A 20,124-nucleotide genomic window follows, 5' to 3' on the forward strand; every position below is an offset into this window, starting at 1 on the left:
GAAATGAACATTGGTAAATATGAAGTAAATCAATGACACAGATCTATCAGCTCAAATGGCAAGAAGTAACAGCATAAAGAACAGCTATAAGTAAATAAAAGGCTTAATAAGAAGTTGCAATTCTTACTTCCTCCTTGAAATTAAGATCATAAGTCTTATCCTTCTCACTGAAGAATTCAGAAGCAGCAACATCCATTCCAATAACCACCTGCCATGGATAGGTTAAATCAACAATACACGAAGGTTGAATTATGAGGTAAGTAGTGAAGAGAGGAGGTACCTTTCCAGTGTATCCAGCCTTTTCTATAGCTGCCTTCAACAGTTCAAGGCCCTCTTGAGTTTATAATACATAATTATTACAGCAGAATTGAACCATAAGATATTATATATTGAAATCAAATGAGAGAGTTCAAACATCATAATAAAAAATATAGAGTCCACGCATCAAGTTTAAGAACATCTAGTCCATACACCAAATATATTACAATGCTTGACAAGAACGATACGATCTAGACATTACACCTAGATTATGCTGTACTCAGATCCTGGCTTCACCACGTAGTCCACAAGCCATCCAGCTAGTTCTTCTTGAAGTGCTACTAGCTCGCCCATGAGCAATTCACGTGAATCCAACTCAGTGTTCTGGAAAAAAAAATGACACAACAACAAGATATTAGACAAGTTAGAAAATTCAAGACACAAGAACATATATCAATTAACCATTTCATACAAACCATTTCGGCGCTTCTGCAATCGCCGGTGTAGCAGTGCATGTAATGCATTACATAGAACCCACAGTGATCGTTGCCCGGAGGCTGCTTGAGGATGTATTTAGCCTCTTCTACAGTGAAGTCTCCCCAAAAAGGTCTATGGATTTTGCTTTTCTTACGGTACTTAGCGAAGGCCCTATATATGAGCGAAATTATGAAATAGAAATTGTATGAATAGGACACACGACATTGAAATATCGTATAAATTCACTTGCTTTACTTACTTGTTGACGACATCAATGACGGGCTGGATTAGTGATAATGGCCTCTTTCGTGAGTCATAAACCTCGATTCGACTATTGTTAAGGTTGATATCGAGTAGGACATGATGATAATTGTATATAAGACACAACAAAGCAAATTAATAATAACCGTGGTGAGAATAACTTTGATATGGAATTAAAAAACAAACTTACAAGCAATTGTATGAAAGAAGTATGGATCTTTTATCCTGCATGGAGAGGAAAGCTTTGTACAAGTAGTCAACGGTACTTGGTAAATTGACTGTGTTCTCATGTACGGTGCTAGGGTCCAAGAAGCCTATATTATTAATCCCACATCGTCTACATTTGTGTGACTCCATTCTAGAAAAAAATAATGAAAAGCTAAACATGCTAATGAGTGATAAATGATGACAGATGATCAGTAGTGAGGATACTTACACAGTCCACAAGGTCATAATTGAGACGTCGAGAGCACCCTGTTGGTAGAAATGATACAAGTGCTCGAAATCAACCCACACTCTGCCTTCCCCCTTATGAAGATCTTCATCAAGATAACTTGCCACAAACAGCTTACTTTTTTGCATCTTGTACCAAGAATGCAACTGTCGCATTCTTGTGGGTAGCTTCGGGATTTGTTCCGGGGCCACCAGATCTTTCCCCAATTCAAATTTCCAGATAATCGGTGGTAGTGGCAATGGTTGTTTCCACCAATCTTCTCCATACTCAATTTGAAGAAGTTCTAACTCTGTCATGTTGTTTTGTTCACAAAATGCGGCCCATTCAGCTACATTTAACTTGTGTGCAGCTCGGGTTCCTTCACGCCACCTCTCTATATTCATAGTTCGCTCATAGTCTGAAAGCGGAGGTTGATTATTTCCAGTTTGCGGCATTTTCATTAAGTTTAAGAAATGGTCCATTGCACCTTTGGGGACTATGAAGTCCTCATCTACTTTCTTTCCTTTTTTTTGAGTAGCGATGTTATGCTTCCACTCACCTGTTTCTTGCCCGTCCCTTCACATGGTCCCTCTGGCTTTTCTGCCGGTTCTGAATATTGCTTCTGAGATGATATTTTCTGTGTTCTCGATGATGTTCGCCTTTTTTTAGGAGGGCTAGGAGGAGTTAGCTCTCTTTGAGGTGACGGCGGGCTTGATTCTCTGTTGGACTTTGGTGAAGGAGGTAGGTCCCTCTCCGGTGACTCTCGAGGATCATCATCGAATGACTCAGATTCTGATTCAAATATTATGTAGCATTTCCGCCACGCCACAAATCCTCCGATGTTATCCCCTAGCAACCTACTGTCATCACCGGGGATATCCAACTCCACATTTTTGTATTTCCTCTTAACAAGAGAATCAACAGTAACCTTTGCATAACCTTCAGGTAAAGGGCGATTATGCAGCATAACCCCTTCGCCGGTTGGCCAAGCCTGACCTACAGCCACCTTCATATCAAAGAACTTCTGATGGATGTATAGCTTGCAGGTTGTTGGTTGTGTGATCTTATCCACAGGGAAGGTGACTCCAACATCCTCCTCAGGCAACGCAGTGCTTCCACAGCTACTCCGAACCAACCCTTGTGGACTTGTAAGATCTGGCGCAACATCTCTCATTGCTTCTCCTGGTGCCAAGGGAGCACCACGGGAAAGTGATTCCACAAGCTCAGCCCGAAACTTCTCATTCGTTGCATTTACTTCTTCACGGACAGCTTGTAAAAGACTTTGCCACTCGGCCTGTTGTTGAGCATTCCTCCTCCCACGGCTCCTGTATGTGCCCAAATGTTCGGGGAAGGCACACCTCCATGGAACATTGCCGGTCCCACGTGTGCGCCCTGGGTGCTCTTTGGATCCAAGTGCTCGAGTCAGCTCATCGTTCTCCCTGTCTGGCACGAAAGCGCCAATGGAAGCAGCCTCGTGTGCTTCCTGAATCTTGTGTCCAAGATCCTCAGCATCACGATCACGAAAACCAAGGGAACCATCAGGATTGTAGTACGCACCCCTCGCTAGAAGATACCTCACGGCCCGAGGATCCCATCCATCTGTCTGCAGCGTAACACCACTATGGACCAGCCTCTGCTTGCTCCTCCTACTCGGGTATTTTTCTAATATACCCACGAGAGCCGGTCTTATGGGGCTTATCATTTTTCCTACAATTCTGTGAATTTGTGGCGCTGCTAGCTTGTGCCTCCTCTGGCCTCTTGTACAAGACAAACTGTTCCCAAAAAGGTCATTGGTTCGGAAAATCCTTCCAATCTGGCTCAGTTTCATTCTTCACATGCTTGTTCAAGGTAAATTTGAAGTATCTGAAAGAGTTGCCCATGAGAAACAGTGCTCGATGCCGTGCTAATGGCTCTGAATCCTCGGGGAAGATGAACTTTTCTTTCAACTTGGCCCAACATATTTCCTTGATTGAGTCCGGTACCACCCAAGTCTTATCCTTCGCATTCCAATACCTGTACGTGATGGGCACATTTTCCTTCACCACCACCCCAATAGCTGACTTGTATGGCCCCATCACCTTGACAGGAGCGACGGGCTCACCTAATTCATCGAGCTCGGTAATAAGAGACCAACCCTTAGGCATCTTGTTCTGACCTCGTTTGGCCCTACCGGCAGCTGATGTTGTGGTCTCTTCCTCAGTCTAAGCTGGCGCCTGCACATATGTTGAACAGTTATTTCCTACAATTGACCAATTAGAAGAGCACACATATATGCGACACTGAATTACCTCATCATTTTGGTTGAGGTTTAAGTACTCAGAAGGGCTTCCATCCCCTCCACCCTCAGTATTACTACGGGCCTCCTCTGTAGACCATCCATTAACCATGCACCCTTCTGGACGATATCTATTCCGAACATATTTTCTTAGAACACTCATCAACCTCTCGAAAGGAAACATCTGATGCAAGAAGATTGGACCAAGAGCTTTTATCTGGGCAACAAGGTGAGTGATAAGATGCACCGATATATCAAAGAAAGTTGGTGGAAAATGCATCTCGAGCCGATTAATTGTGTGAATCAGGTCTGCTTGCAGCTTGTCAAGTGTGTTTGGGTCTATGACCTTGTGTGAGATTGCGTTGAAGAATGAGCACAACTTTATGATCGGATCTCTGACCTTCACGGGAAGCACGCCCCTCAGAGCAACTGGGAGCAACTGTGTCATAATGATGTGGCAGTCATGGGCCTTCATGCAGCTCATGTCGAACTTTAACTCCTTCATGTTCGCAAGCCTTCTGATGTTTGATGAGTAGCCCGTTGGCACTTTGAGTTCGTGGAAGAAGCTACAAATTTTCTTTTTCTCAATTTTATCCAAGGTCCAAGATGCAACCGGAAGCTTCGTCTTCCCATCATGTTGAGTAATTGGATGTAGCTCACTTCTGACATTCATATCTTGCAGGTCCTGTCGAGTTTCAAGTGAGTCTTTTCCTTTACCTTTCATGGCCATTAATGTTTCGAGCGTGCTCTCGGTAACATTTTTAGTTAGATGCATGCCATCAAGTGCGTGACGAACAATCAAGTCCTGCCAATAAGGGAGTCTCCAGAACAAGGAATTTTTTTCCACAACGAATCAGCTGGAGCGGGTACACTTCCTTTGCCCTTTCCTAGTACAACTCTTAGTTTACTAACCTTCTTGTATATCTCCTTCCCATCTAGAAACTTGGGAGGTAAACGTTCATCCCTTGTACCATCAAAGGATTTCTTGTTCCGGCGATATGGGTGAGCCTTTGGAAGGAACCTACGATGACCCATGTAAACCATTTTGTTGCTATTCTTCAACCATCTTGCGTCGGTATCATCCAAACAAACCACACATCCCTTGTAACCCTTCGTTACTTGGCCTGCTAAGCTACCAAGGCCGGGAAGGTCTGTGATTGTTACAAACAACATTGCCTTCAGAGTGAAGTGTTCTCGCTTGTACTCATCCCACACCTTGACACCATCGTTCCACAACTTCATTAGATCATCCACCAGTGGTTCCAAATACACATCGATATCATTTCCAGGTTGTTTTGGCCCTTGGATTAGTAATGGCATCATGATGTAGGTCCGCTTCATACACAACCAAGGAGGAAGGTTGTATATGCAAAGAGTTACAGGCCACGTACTGTGTTTGCTGCTCACCATGTTAAAAGGACACATCCCATCCGTACTCAAACCGAATCTTATGTTTCTTATTTCCTTTGCAAACCGATTCTTGTATTTGTAGTTGATAGCTCTCCACTGTGAACCATCTGCAGGGTGTCTGAGATTCCCATCAACGAGTCGATCTTCGGCATGCCACCTCATCAGCTTGGCAGTCTTCGCGTTTGCAAACAACTGTTTCAAACGAGGAATGATAGGAAAATACCAGACGACCTTGGCAGGTGGTCGTTTGTTGTGGTCACCTTTCATTGACAATGCCGATTCAGGACATTTGTACCGTGAAGCTGAGCACACTGGACATGCATCCAAGTCTTCATGTTTGCCGTGATACAAGATGCAATCCTTAGGGCATGCATGGATCTTTTGTACCTCCAGTCCCATTGGGCAAATCATTTGCTTCGCCTGGTATGTGTTTTCAGGCAACCCGTTAGGGCTTGGCAGCAACTTCTGCAATAAGCTTAACAAATCATCAAATCCCTTGTCTGACAAACCATTACTAGACTTCATCTCCAGTAGCATCAGGTTTGCTTCAAGTTTAGACACGCTGCAACTTGGGTAAAGTGGTGTTCTTGCATCTATCCTCATCTGCTCCAACTTCTTCAGATTCTTTTTGTCAAGAAAGTCCGGTTCCGCATCACGTATCATCTGGTCTAGTGCATCCACAACATCATCAGCAACTAATGTTTCCTGCATGGTTTCATTTACGCTTTCATGTCCAGTTTCCTCTACTATTTCCGGGTTAGTTGTTTCCTCCACTATTTCATGCCTGTCCTCTTGGACGGAGTGCATTGTCTCACCAACCTCACCGTGCTTGTTCCAAACTTGGTAGTTGGGCATAAAACCTCTAAATAACAGATGAAAGCGGATCTGCTCAACATTGCCAAACTGCTTCTGATTTTTGCAATCAATGCATGGGCAATACACGTAGCCATCATCTTGTAGATTTTTGTGTGCCTTGGCAGTCTGCACAAAAGAGTCCACACCATTGACAAAATCCAAATTTCCAGCCTTTGTACCGTACATCCAACCTCGATTCATCTGTGCACACAAGAAAACATCCAAGAATCTGAATTTAGTAAAATTATCATCTCAACACATAGATTTTCAATTTTTGTCAAGTTCCTTATCATGAAAACTAAGAAATGCCATCTAAATTTACATCTCGATCATCACAATTAATAAATATCCTATAAACTAATTAAGAAAGACCCCTTACATCACAATCATCGCAATTATGACAACAATCTAACCATAAAGAGCTAGTTCATACCTTGAATCAAATATGTGAAGTCCAGTCCTCAAAATTTAATGAGCCTCCATGATGACTTCATGATGAGTGTTCATGAGAATTTATCCTAAAGTGAAGAAAAAGAGACTCTCCTTGATCAATTCATCACAAAATGAATGACTAATCCTAAGATAAAGGCTATGAATCAAATGGATTGCTAGCTACAAACCTATCACAAGTTGGTTCACTCAAACAACAAAAAAAGAAGCCCCAATGATGAGAAATGATCCAAAAATGGAGAAAAAATCCCTCCTTGATCAATTCATCACGAAATGCATCATTAATCCCAAGAAAATGGGTACAAAGCCAATGAATTGATGGCTACTAACCTTAGAATAAGTTGGTGGAGCCAATACATCAAAAATGGTGAGGTTTCATGAGAATTTCGGCAAAATCCGGCAGCAACAATGGAGGAGAGAGGTGTGGCCGTCGGGTTGGAGAAGAAAGGTGGTAGGAGGAAGGAGGGGTTGTGGTTTTGTACTGTACAGACTTATCACCGCCGGTTCAAAACACGAACCGTTGGTGATGCTGCTTATCACCGCCGTTCGTGTTACAAACTGGCGGTGATATGCCCGCAGGACATCACCAACGGTTCGTAACACGAACCGGCGGTGATAATCAGCATCACCGCCGGTTCCAACGGCCACTACGGCCAACCACTCTGGACCCGGCGGTGATACCTCATCACCGCCGGTTCATGTTAAACCGGCGGTGATAGCCCGTTGGCAATGGCCAATTGTGTAGTAGTGCCAGAATAGGGTTCAGTCGATTTTTATCAAAGGAAAGAGTAGAAAGAAATCTAGAGAAAAACACACCATCTATCAACAGGAAAAGAGCAAGTGCTATCATTCATGGCTTCTACACAGTATACGAAGTGTATATATATGTGCCTAAATATGCGTGACGTATCATGAAAAATAGTATGAGCTCGGCAACAGCAGGCCGGTTTCATCAACTTTGGTAGAGTTGCCTTTTGACGACACACCCCAACATCCGAACTGAGAAGTTAAACAAAACAGAAACTAATGGGTCATCCTATATTTAATATAAGGAGTAAAAAAAACAGAAACAACTACAATGTGACTAAGGATAACAGGCTGGGCATAGAACAAATACAAATACAGCCCAAAAGCGGTCTGTATTTAAGATGCAAAACAGACAAACAAAAATAAATACAGCCTAAACAGTCTCTGCCCATCGAAATCGAGTGACGATGACATTAAAAAAATACTCGAGTAATGATTAGTTATTCGATTTTTTACCCGAAAAACACAACCTAAAAATTTACACACAATATTGGTTTTAACCAATCCGACTTATTAACACGTGAATAGTACTTAGGTCGGGCTCATAAGTCTAGCTCTGTGGTCGGGTCATGTTGGGCCTTGGCACCGGTAAATGACGTGATGAACAAAAACATACAGATCCTAACAACTTTAGGGTTTTTTTTAAACGAAACAATTTTAGGTTTTCGAAAAGATACGCTTTACAAGCATGTCTAGCCGAAGTTTGATATTTTTTTTAATTTTAATCCTTTTTAATTTAAAATTTTAATAATAACCTATGTGGATCTAAATTTCAAAAAACAATCCCTTTTGGTCACACCAAAACTCGTGGCGCGACTCGGCGCAACTAACCTGTCACGCTGGCAACTCAGCTGACCTGGTAAAGTTGAGTCGTGCCACATGCTTTGGCGTGACTCTTCAGCGAGTCGTGCCGTACGGCGTGGCGCGACTCTTAAAGGAGTCGTGCCATCCGGCATGGCGCGACTCTTCAGGGAGTCGCGCCGTGTGGCGTGGCGCGACTCATCTTAATAAATGATCACCTCTTCTTCCTCCTCCGTTTCTTCCTCCGGCCCTCCCACCCAACTTCTCCATGGCACCGCCCCTCCCCCCTCTAAATCCACTCTATCCTCCACCTCCATGGCACCAACATTGGCATCATAAACTTCTCAACATAAAGAAGAATTATGTGTCATATTTGGTTTGGGGTGAAAAAAATTTCGCAAAAACTTTTTGCACCTTTGACCACCAATTTAGAGTATTAAATAAAGTCTAATTACAAAACCACCTTCAGAACTCCTGGTAAATTCGATAGACCAATCTAATAAGACCTTTGACCGCACGATTAGAGTATGGTTACTGTAGTGTAGCATCACTGTAGCAAATCATGAATTAATTACCGTCATTAGATTCATCGCGAATAGTTACACCCTGTCAGACCCGGGACAACAGGACTGCCCACGGGCACGGAATATTCTAGAGTAGGGAGTAGCACATGGATATGCCCTACCTTTTTTGTATCTATCCGAATAAGAGTAGAACTAGTCGGCGTACTCGAAAACCAGTCAAACCCCTCGGACTAGGATCCTAACAAAACTCGACTAGGACTTTCCATGTAACCATGCTCCTCCGGATTATATAAGGGTGAACAGGGACTCCCTCAAAAGGGATGAGACACATCGAACAACACCTAAGGAAATACAAACCACTACACATGGCGTAGGGTATTACGCTCCGGCAGCCTGAATCTGTCTAAATTCTTGTGTTCCTTGCACCATCGCATTCTGATCTCGACGAGTCCCTACTCATAATCACTCTCCTCGGGATACCCCTCGGAGAACCCGACGGTAAAACACCGACAGCTGGGCACCAAGGCAATGTTCGTTGCTGCCAAATGATCAAAGATATTGGAGAATTAGAGACTCAAACTTGGAGCCGCAACAATCACAGGATCTAAGAACTACTGACATATAACAAGCAAGCTCATGATAACCTGATGCGATGCGCAGTGGAGGTCCTGGTCAGACTTACGTTGAAATCGCATGTGTAGTGGCGTGTAGACCGTAGGCCATGACCTCCTTTTCTTTCCCTTTCTGCAAACTTCATGTTTATTATCAAATCATAAATTTCTCTGGTAACCAATAGAATCGCCAAAACAAAATTTTATGACCAAAACACACTTGACATGTTAAAGATAATCCTGATGCCCAAATTCATTTGGCTAATCACATTGAAGAAAAACTGCTAGTGGCCCTCAGCCTACATGATGGAAGGGGAAACTAAAAAAAATGATAACTGGCTCTAGTTTTCTATCTATAGCGGATATTTTTGCAAGCATATTAAACCATCACTTAACATAATTTATGGAGAAAAATCTAATTCAGCCTACTCATGAACACCACTTTTTAGAAGATGTAGCGAAAATGGCCTCTCATGCCATATTTCAATATAATGTTTTGGCGATTGATGACACACGCAACACTTGAACTAATGTGTTTGCTTAGATGATATACTCAGGCTTTTAGGTTCAAGTGATGACAAAGAGAAGAGAGGCGAAGCTAGGCCCGAAGGGCCGCCCCTACGGGGGTTCCGCTACCCGGTTAGCGGACGGGGGTCGAGGGGGAGCCGCCCCTCGCGGGTCTCAGGGCAGCGCCCTGAAACCTAAAAGAAATCAAGTCACCGGTTGAACCGACGCCAAGCAAATTACACACGTCGGTGCATTGACTTGAGCACGTCTGGGGTTTTTAGTATCACCGGATGAACCGACGTAAGGCAAAATGTACTCATCGGTGCAATGACAGAGATGGCCTGCGGGCTAGGGTTTGGCACCGGATGAACCGACGATAGGAAGTTTGAATACGTCGGTGCAATGGCAGAAGCAGACCAAGGAAAATGCATACATCGGATGAACCGATGATGCACCGGTTAATGGCGTCGGTGCAGTTGTCCAGAGAGTTTGTTTTTCAAGGATCAGAGGACAGTTGCACTCACCGGTTAAACCGACGCTAACATTACATACACCGGTCGATTGCGTCGGTTGATTGCCCGTACACGTAACGGCTAGTTTTCAGTGGGCAGTTTAGTATCACCGGTTAAACCGACGATGGCGATTTGGGGAGCATCGGATTAACCGGTGTTAAGCACATTTCTGGCAGCTTTTCCCCAACGGCTATATTTGCTTGTGCTGCCTATATATACCCCCAAGGCCGCACCATTTGAGTGTGCTGGAGTTCAAAGAAGTATACTAGAGTTAAAGATCATCTCCAACCACCATAGAGCTTCATTGTACATCATATAGGCTTAAGCACACTTGTTAGAGTGCTTAGTGCTTGATTAGGGATTAGTTCTTGCGAGAGCTCCCTTGAGAGAAGTCTTGCTGCGGCAAGCAAACACTTGTACTCGTCGTGTGACCCTCCGACTTGGTGTGGAGTGGCAACGACACTTTGTGCGGGGAAGGAGGCCCCTACTTGGTGTTAAAGCTCCAAGATAGTGAAGACGGTGCCGTGGTGACGCTTCGAGATAGACGGTGGCGGTGACCTCGTCTTTGTGACTTGGCGTCACTTAGCCTTTGCTTGTCGGGAGCCTTGGAGGCGTGGCAAGACGGTGATCAAGCGAAGAGACTCGGCATCACACTTGTTCTTTGTGAGCAAGTGGCCGTGGACGTAGGGAGGGACTTTGGTGTCCTAACCGAACCACGTTAAATCGTGTGTCTTGGTGTCTTCACGGGAGTTTGCATATCCTCTCCCTTACCACTTTACTTACCGCATTACGTTTCCGCATTTACTCTTTCTTGCTTACCTTTACTTTCCTAGTTAGTTTGATTAGGATTGGCTATAGGTTGCAAGTCTTTTGGGGTAAGTAGAGGGTAGCATAGATAAACCTTAGTCATAACTAGCATGTGTAGGACGTGTTAGATTTATCTTATGCAATTAGATTGAGCCCTAGGATAGAAAAGCGATTAGCGACCCTATTCACCCCCTCCCCCTCTAGGGTCGGACACCCCGGTGATCCTTACAGAAGAGAAACTTTCTAAGAAAAAAATCATTCAATTATGTCGAAGTATGTAACATCCCAAAAAGTTACCAAATCAAATCACGCGCTAAATAATTTCAAAACCTCTTTTCAATCGTTGAGCTCAGTCCATTCAAAATCGATCCCCTCCCGATCTCCCGATCTCCCGAAAACCCGGTCCCGGCATCCAATCATTGTCCCGTCCCTCTGTTTGCCCTCGTCCCGCGCGTCACGCCCGACCGGCGCGCGTGCGCGTCCGGCCGCGGTCGCCGCCGCGATCCCCGCCATCTCTCTTTCTCTCTCTCTCTCTCCTTCTCTTTCTCTTTTTTTCCTTTTTCCATTTTCCTTCTTTTTCTTTTCCTCCTCCTCCTCCCTTCCTTCCCTCTCTCCTCTCCTGCGCGCTGCAGCCCGCTCGCCGCGCCGCCCCGACCCCGCTCGCGATCCCCGCCCGACCTCTCTCTTTTTCGCGATCCCCGCTGGCTACCCCGGCTGCTCCCCGTCCCTGTGCGCGCGCGCCCCGCCCCCGGCCTGCCCACGCGCATGCGCACGTGCGCACGCACGAATGCGGATCTCGCACGAACGCGGCGCTCGGCGCACCGAGCCGCGACGCCCGCACCACGCCCGGCCGCCTGCCTGCGCGCCTGCCCACGCCGTGCGCCGCACGCGTTTCACGCGGCCTCCATCACCGCCGCGCCGCTCGCCTGCTGCCAACGAGCGCGCCCCCACACGACGCGCGCCGCCCGCCCCCGGTCCCGCTCGCCCCTGCTCCCGGGCCCGCCCACGCACGCCAGGCCCTGCTCCCATGTGCACTTGCCGCGCCGCCCGACGCCAAGCAACAGCGCCGCCCCTGCTCACCCGTCCCTCGCCGCGCCCTCCGCTGTCAAGCTACACAGCGCCGCTTGCCCGAGCTGTCGCATCACCCCGTGCCGACCTCGCCGCCCGCGCCACCGCTCCGCGACGCCGAGCAGCACAACAGCTCGCCCCCACTGCCATTAAAGCCAGCCACGAAGCCCGCCGGGCCGCCACCGACGCGCCCCGCCCTCCACCGCCTCGGACGCCTATAAAAAGGGCCGAGGAGCACCCCTGGCGCCCCCACAACCCGTAGCTCCACCCAGCCCAACGCCTCCCTGCCTCTAGCGCCGCTGCCATGCACGCCTTCACCGGCCGCCGCCCCCACCGCTGCCCCGCCTTCTCTCCGCGTCCCAGTCCAAGGTGAGTGGGGGAATCAAATCCTCTCGCCTCCCTCTTCCTTTTCCCCCCCTCCACGGCCGTCGCCGGAGCTCAGGCTGGCCGGATTGGCCGCCGCCGGCGCCTTGCCTCCCCCTCCCCTGTTTCCCAGTCGAAAGGAAGGAGAAGAGGGCAGATTTGCCCTTGGCCCCCTTCCCTTCTCTCTATTTCCTAAAGAGTCCCTCCCTCTTTCTAACCATTTCGCAAAAGAAACCCCCTCTTTTATTATATTTCAAAATAAACCCTTCCACCATATAAACTTAATTCTAAATAAACCCCTACCTTTTTCAGAATAACCCAAACACTCCCCAGAATTCTAATCAGGTCCTTTCACTAATTACAAACAAGTCCCTGGACCCTTGTTTAGACCCTAAACTCCCCGTCAACTTATCATTTTATGCGCCAAACAATATCCGATCGACTTGAAACTTTACCACGCCAAACCTAACATAATTTTAGCCGTGCCATTAGAAAACCACCTAAAAATATTACTCCTATCTCTATATCTTAATCGTTTCCGATTCGAGCTCAACGATAAAACTTTTATTTCTTTTTCTTGATTGTGTGTTTGTTTGTTTGCGTCGTAGATCACGTGGTGAACGAGGGAGAACCCGTCGACGAGCAGTACTGCGAGCAAGTGAACGAGAACTAGTTCCGCGACCCCAAACCCGAAGGACCGTACCTCGAGCAAGACTTACCGGAAGGCTTCGAAGACGGCAAGTTCAATCCCGCCCTTTGATGCATGTTTTGTCCTAGTTTTTATAAACAGAACCTATTGGCCTGTTTTATAAAATTGCATATATTTTGCCTGCTGAAAACATGGTTGGATAGACACCCCTTGATTTGTTATAACCATTCCTTGACCACCTAGATTAATGTCTGAATGTGTTTGGACGTTAATCGCCGCTAGAACGCTTAGGACCTTAAACACAATACAACTTGTTTTATAAAAGAAAAATGTGTGAGTGTGTGGGAAGGGAAAAATGTGGGATTTCGAAAGATGAGATTAGACGAGATGGATGGCACTTCTGTGTGAATTGCCGAATGGTGTGCTCGTGCCTGTATGGCAGAGCAAGGAATGGAGATATCCATCTTGTCACAACTAAGGACCGAGTTGGTGTGTCATCTCACCTAACTCCACTATCGTGCAAACCACTCGACCATTGAATGGGCAATGGCTTAGCATAAACCCCACTAGTTAGTCTGATAGCTATCAGGAGAGCTGAGAGCAATGGGTGATCAAGGAAAAGGGATTAGCTCTGTGTGACTTATGCCCCGGTTAAAACCTCTGTGATAGGTCAATGACCCCTTGGTGGATCCCGTGATGGCTAGTCAGGTCTAGCTAAGGTGGGTAATGGCTTTGTTGGGATCTACACCGACACTACGGTGATCGAGCTGTGGTACCCCGCTTGTGGGTAAAGTTGTACACCTCTGCAGAGTTAAAATCTATTCGAATAGCCGTGCCCACGGTACTGGGCGAGTTATGGTGTGGTCACGCAACTAGTGTTTCTTCTAGGAATGGACGGGTTGGCGTGAGTTGTTTTGGGAAAAGTGTCCGGCAGTTGTGCCGTGTGCTACGGCGAATGAGGAGTCCGGTAGCAACTTAAAACTTGGATCATGTGTGGATCAACACTACATGTTACTTGGTACAAGAAAACTTGCTTTGAAAATCCTTTCTTTTAAATGAACCCCTGCATCAAAATTTGCTTTCCGCAAATAAAACCCTAGCCTCATCCTTGATTTACCCTGTGCATTATATTCTGTTTATACCCCCTCCGTGGGCGTGGTTGGACTTGCTGAGTACATTTGTACTCACCCCATTCTTAATTTTTATAGAGGAAGATCCAGACTTCGTTCCCGAAGACGTTGAGTAGAGGTTCCGTCCTGCACCCAACCTTGCCTGTGGATAGGGTCACCCGCAGGAAGTTCCGTATGGCACAAGACTCTGATGACCCCCTCTTCATAGTTAATATTGTTGTGTGGGTGTTAGTTGTTATCCTCGCGATAGTGGCGCTTCACTGCCCACTTCCGTGTAGAGTTGTACGGTGATGTACCATCTGATGTAATAAAAGTGTTATCAGCCTCCTGGGACTGATATTGTATCACTTTTAAGTCTTCTCTCATGAGGGGACGCTTCAAAGTACCACCTGAATTTCTGCATTTCTTAAGAACAATTACCTTCATTGTACAAATGGCAAAATATCTTGAAAAATATTGAATGCGTAATACGCTTTTCGCTTATTGGAGATGTCGTAATGTTACATTACCGACTGAGTTAGCAGGCCATCATGGTCATTTGAACCTTCGCCTCCATTGGTAACTGAGACATGGAGAAAGCGTTTGTTGTTAGACGGATTTAAAGATAATTAAAATTTTAAGTCCACATATTTTGCCCACTCGTACTGGCTTCTGTAGAGCAGTTTGCTAACCTCTTTACCACTAAATCTATACATGTAATTTGTGCAGATCAAACCATGGACAAAAATTGAATGTACAAAGCAGTTCTCGATGTCAAGGAAATCTACACTGCGTATGAGACATGAACTAAAATGCACACTAAACAATACACAGAAATGAAGACGAAGTTTGAGAAATATTGGAAAATCTCATACTCAAAATTGCATACTAGTTATACTTGATCCTCGATTCAAGTTTGGATTTGTTGAGTTTCGATTAAACAAGGTTTTTGGGGACATAGTTAGTTTTCATATTGATTAAGTAGGTACAACTATAAGAAGTTTGTACAACGGATACTCATCTCATTTGAAATGAGAGAGTCTTTTAATTCTTCTGCTCAAGAAGGTGATATTGCAAGTTGAGAAAAAGTTCACCCGTATGGCAATTTATTCCTGTGTGATAATGATAGTTTTGACATGTTACACTAGTAGAAGATGCATGCCCCAAAATATCCAATTCTAGCTGGTATGGCCCGTGATGTATTGCCTGTAACAGCATCTACTGTTGCAGCCGAGTCTGCATTCAGTACGGGTGGGCGAATCGTCACTGACCATTAGTTGAGTCGCGCCACGCCGCACGGCGCGACACCCTGAAGAGTCGCGCCACGTCAGACGGCACGACTCCTTCAAGAGTCACATCACGCTGCATGGCACGACTCGTTGAAGAGTCACGCCAAAGTATGTGGCGCGACTCAGTCTTGTCAGGTCAGCTGAGCTGCCAGCGTGGCAGGTTGGTCGCGCCAAAGCATGTGGCGCGACCCCTCAGTGAGTCGCGCCACGAGTTTTGGCGTGATCAAAAGGGCTAGTTTTTGAAAATTTAGATCCAGACAGGTTATTATTAAAATTTTAGATTAAAAGGGATTAAAATTAAAAAAAATTCCCGAAGTTTTCGCTTTACAAGCATGTCTAGCCGAAGTTTGCCCACCCGGCCGAGTTTTATGTCTAGCCGAAGTTTCCCTCAAATGCCCATGCCTAGGAGCTAGGGTATATATTCGAACAAAATTTTCTTCCAGGTGTTTGTTTATTTTTATTGTTAGATCTGATCTTTTTATATATATATGGGCCTATTTTAATGGGCTAAAATTAAACTTTAGCCTTCACTTTAGTTGCTAAATTCATGCCTTAGTACCGGCTCTCTAGGCATTATTCCTCATGACCGGTACTAAATTCATGCCTTAGTACCGGCTCTCTAGGCATTATTCCTCATGACCGGTACTAAATTCATGCCTTAGTACCGGCTCAAAATGTAGTCAGTGCTAACGCCAGCGACGAATGTGAAATTTTCTGGTAGTGTTCACATATAAAATAGAAGACGTTTAAGATAGCAATACGATCTTCAAAGTATAATTTTGACTGCTTATTTTTATAAAAATATTTATTAAAAATGTGATATATATGTATATTTTTATGAAAGTACTTTTTGATATGGCTTTCACTTTTTTAAATTCAATAACTTAAAAGTTATTCATGATTTATATTTCCAATGTTTGATTCAAAGCTTGTTCAAAACGACATCATTTTCCTATAAAAAGGGAGTATTTTGCTATCCGCTGCTAGAAATTAGCTCTCATTAGCTTGGTTTCGAGGGCTAATAAACTAAACTTTAGTTGGAGAGCTAATTTTTAGCCCATGTTTAGTCCCCTATTTGGATTGTCTAGTGCTAATTTTTAGCTGACTAGAAATTAGCCTCTAGGCTCAAACAGACCCTATGTACGTCAGCATCTCATATATTATTATTTTCCCTAGCATTGACGTAACCATGTCATGCTACCATCATCTCGATCACTACCTAACAATATTATGTGTCAACTTGTTATATTCATACTTATAGTTAGAGCCACATACCACTTCATATATACTCATCGTATTTTATTTTGCTATAGTTAGAATTCACCCTAGTTACATAGTCTATTTCTTTTAAGAATAAAAATTACCTATAGTTACTGTAGGTGGAGTCTACTGTAGTCCACTCTTTTAAATATTACTATCGTGCTATCTAAGTAGTCCAACATGAGCGATGTTAGATATATAGTATCTTAAATATACCGAAATTATGTGCAAAAGGTTACATGTACATACTTCACCATTTTAAATATGTGGCTAGATACTTGACGTTTGGTACATATTGATTAGTTTATTTGAAGACCGATGGCATAATATTGTCCTAGACTTTTGATGATTAACCTACAATTTTGTTCCAATTTACTTAACTGAAATCATTCAGATATTATTATTGCCAGCTAAAATTTTCGAAGAAACATTGCTAGTTAATATTTGAAGCGGTCAAAATCCCTGGTCAAAGCTAAATGATTTGAGGAGTACTCGTATCTATTTGGAGCCGAAGTCACTGAGCCCAAATGGGCGGCCAGCATTGTGCGACCCCGACGTTTGGACGGCCCAGGTTATTCTAGCCATACGGTTTGTAGTCGCTAAATGGTTGGTAGGAAGTAGCGGACTGTAACAGATATTTTTGTTGCCCCGTCCAAAATTGGAAAAAAAATCTACCAAGCGTCCACATGTTGCCTGTCCTGTTACCGTATACGAGAGAACATGCACATCCAATGCGGCTTTTTACCACATTGATGAAATGGCTAACCATATGTTTCCAGCTTTGGGTTTTCTTAATCATCGTTCCAATTTCATTTTGCATATGCTTTGTACGGTAGCCAATTACATAATTGCTGTCACTACCATGCTTGTTTCAGCATTTCATCGTAAAATCTATCTTACTACATCCGCGCTTATCCCATTTCGTCGTCTATTTCTACACGTCCATAGCCATAAAAAAAATCAATCGGTGTGAAAATAGTGCCCCCTTGTATTAAGTAGAAGCTCAATCTTCTTCTAGTCGAGAAAATTTCCCAAACCCTACCCATGCTAGTAAGGGTTTTCTTTTATGCAGCGGCCAAAAGCGAGGTTGGGCCACACAACTAGATGCATCCGTTCCACCGCACAAATATGCGCTCCTGCATGGTGTGAGGCCTGGGGCTCGAACCCTGACCGGTTGGTTGCACAGCTGCACGCATGTTCGCACACGTGCATAGCCATGACGAGTGAACTAGTTAATTCAAGCCAATTCATTTGCTTGGGTTAGCTTTATTCATCATGATCGAGTGTTTTTTTTTTCAAATATTGAAACTCAATGTGATAGCATTTAAGCTCTCATTTCGATTTTTTTGGTGCAATCCTAAGCTATTTACAGATGGAGTACTTCGTTTTATTGACAAGATGCCAATAATTTAGGATTATTGATAGGATAGGTGGGTGGAATAATCGATCCTAAGCTATTTACAGATGGAAGTACACTTCTTTTAGTAGCAAGATGCCAATTACTTAGGATTATTGATAGGTTGGTAGGCAATATTATGCGGTTGAGAGATGTCTTAGAAATAGGATAAAAATATAAATTATTGAGTCGCGCAGAATTTTGGACAAAATTATGCAAACTACTGCATTAATTAAGTAGAATAAACAACGAGCAGTCTCCTTAGTTGAAGGAATGAACGGGGGGAAAGGTGGTCGGGAAAACATGGAACTGAACTACCTACATGAGAGTTGGTGGTAAGACGCGCTGCATTATTTAGACTTTTATAGATGCAGTCTGCAGAGCCGGCAACTTCCACTAGACATGCCTCGGAAAGAGAAATTATATGCTTATAAGTATGCTGCAACAAGAGAAATCCTACTCCGCCAAAACCGAAGAAAGAGAGGTGGAAGGTCAAATCATCACATTTTTTAAGTGCATCAAATGCCCAAGTGGTGCGTACGTTCTGACCACAGGATGACGGAACCGATTGCAGAAGACTCGACTAGAAAAGGGCTCCACTAAAGGAAGGTAAAAGGAAGGGACGAGAAAGTGCTTATGCTCACAGCCTAGCATCAACGACTTTGTTAGAGACAGAGACCATCAGACTATCATCAGAGCTACTACGCATCAGCAATTCAGCATCATCAGGTAGAGAGGACAGCCAGTCTGAACAAACTGTCGCGGAGAAACACCTAGGGGGCCTCTTACATATCTCGTGAAAGATAGTTAAACAACTCACCTATAAAACCCATTAAGATCCAACTAATGGTCCATTCAACATTTTACTGAAAAATTGGTTGAACTAGCATTTAAAAATATTGAATCAACATTTTGAAAATGTTATACTAATATTTTGAAAATGTTAAACTAATACTTTGAAAATGTTGAACAATATTTGGAAAATGTTGAATCTCGACATTTTTTAGCATCTTCTCTGTCGCTGGTGGACGGCACGGGCGGCGGCGGCGGCCGACCGGCCGCGTGAAAGGCAGCGACACGCGGTTGGCAGCGGCGGCGCGCCGGCAGGCCGTGGGGCGGCGGGTGGCAGCACGACGGGAGGGGCGGCCGGGGCGGGGCGAAGCACGCAAGGGAAGCCGCCGCCGGCAGCGCGCGTGCCCGCGTCGGGGCGGCGGCGGGGAGCTCCAAGGAAGGCCGGCGGCGACGGCGTGCGCGCTGGGGAAGGCCGGGGCGGCGGCGCGGGCCCGCGTCGAGGAAGGCAAGCGGCGGCGGTAGAGCACGCTACCACGCCGGGGAAGGCCGCCGGCAGCGCGCACGCCCGTGTCGGGGCGGCGGCGTTGGGCACACAGCTGAGAGAGAAGGTGAGGGATTGGGTTTGAGTGTATGAGATCCAATGGTTGTAGACGATTGCACGAATCTCAAACACTAGAAGATGTAGAAGAAAAAATCTACCGGAAGATGTATAGGATTGGCGAACACCGAGATGGGCGAAAAAGGCCCCCTAGTTTCTGGTTTTGGGCCTGAATTACGGCCTAACCTTTCACTCCTAAACTGTCCTGATCTTGTCTGGCTTGCTTTGAGAGAAGGCTAAAGACAGGCTCAATTAATCATCAGGACAATTGAAATAAAGGCCCAATCACCCCTTGTCTCATGCTTTTCCTTTTCCTAAAGGGCTTGGGTCTTGGGTCATGTTTGGAATTAGGGCCCATCTGGGAGGTGTTTTTATCAGCAGTTTCATATGCAAGTAGTGTGAGCTATTTTGTAAGCTAAGTGAAGTCATTTTTATATCTTTACTAGCTTTGGCTTCACCAGTAAAGCTATTTTGGAAGCAGCTCTCCAAAACAACCCTCTATTAACTTCTTTTTATGAACACGAATAACCTCACTACTGTTTGAAATAGAGCACACATATCTATATCCATGTAGAATTTAGCTGTTACATCCTCAATTAGCTCCGCTATTAT

The 20,124-nt window shown here is 44.9% G+C and overlaps 2 long non-coding RNA genes across 2 annotated transcripts; both read right to left on the reverse strand.

The window, feature by feature from the left end:
• Positions 1 to 133: 133 nt before the first annotated feature.
• On the reverse strand, positions 134 to 373 carry LOC120704848. Its single transcript, XR_005687701.1, has 2 exons — positions 281 to 373; positions 134 to 208 (listed from the first exon to the last, which is right to left on the reverse strand). It is a non-coding gene; the product is annotated as an uncharacterized LOC120704848 (long non-coding RNA).
• Positions 374 to 6,080: 5,707 nt separating this feature from the next.
• Positions 6,081 to 6,890, reverse strand: LOC120704849. Its single transcript, XR_005687702.1, has 3 exons — positions 6,750 to 6,890; positions 6,403 to 6,487; positions 6,081 to 6,170 (listed from the first exon to the last, which is right to left on the reverse strand). It is a non-coding gene; the product is annotated as an uncharacterized LOC120704849 (long non-coding RNA).
• Between the last annotated feature and the right edge of the window lie 13,234 nt (positions 6,891 to 20,124).

Source organism: Panicum virgatum, chromosome 4K (genome assembly GCF_016808335.1).
Source record: "Panicum virgatum strain AP13 chromosome 4K, P.virgatum_v5, whole genome shotgun sequence".
Lineage (NCBI taxonomy): Eukaryota > Viridiplantae > Streptophyta > Magnoliopsida > Poales > Poaceae > Panicum > Panicum virgatum.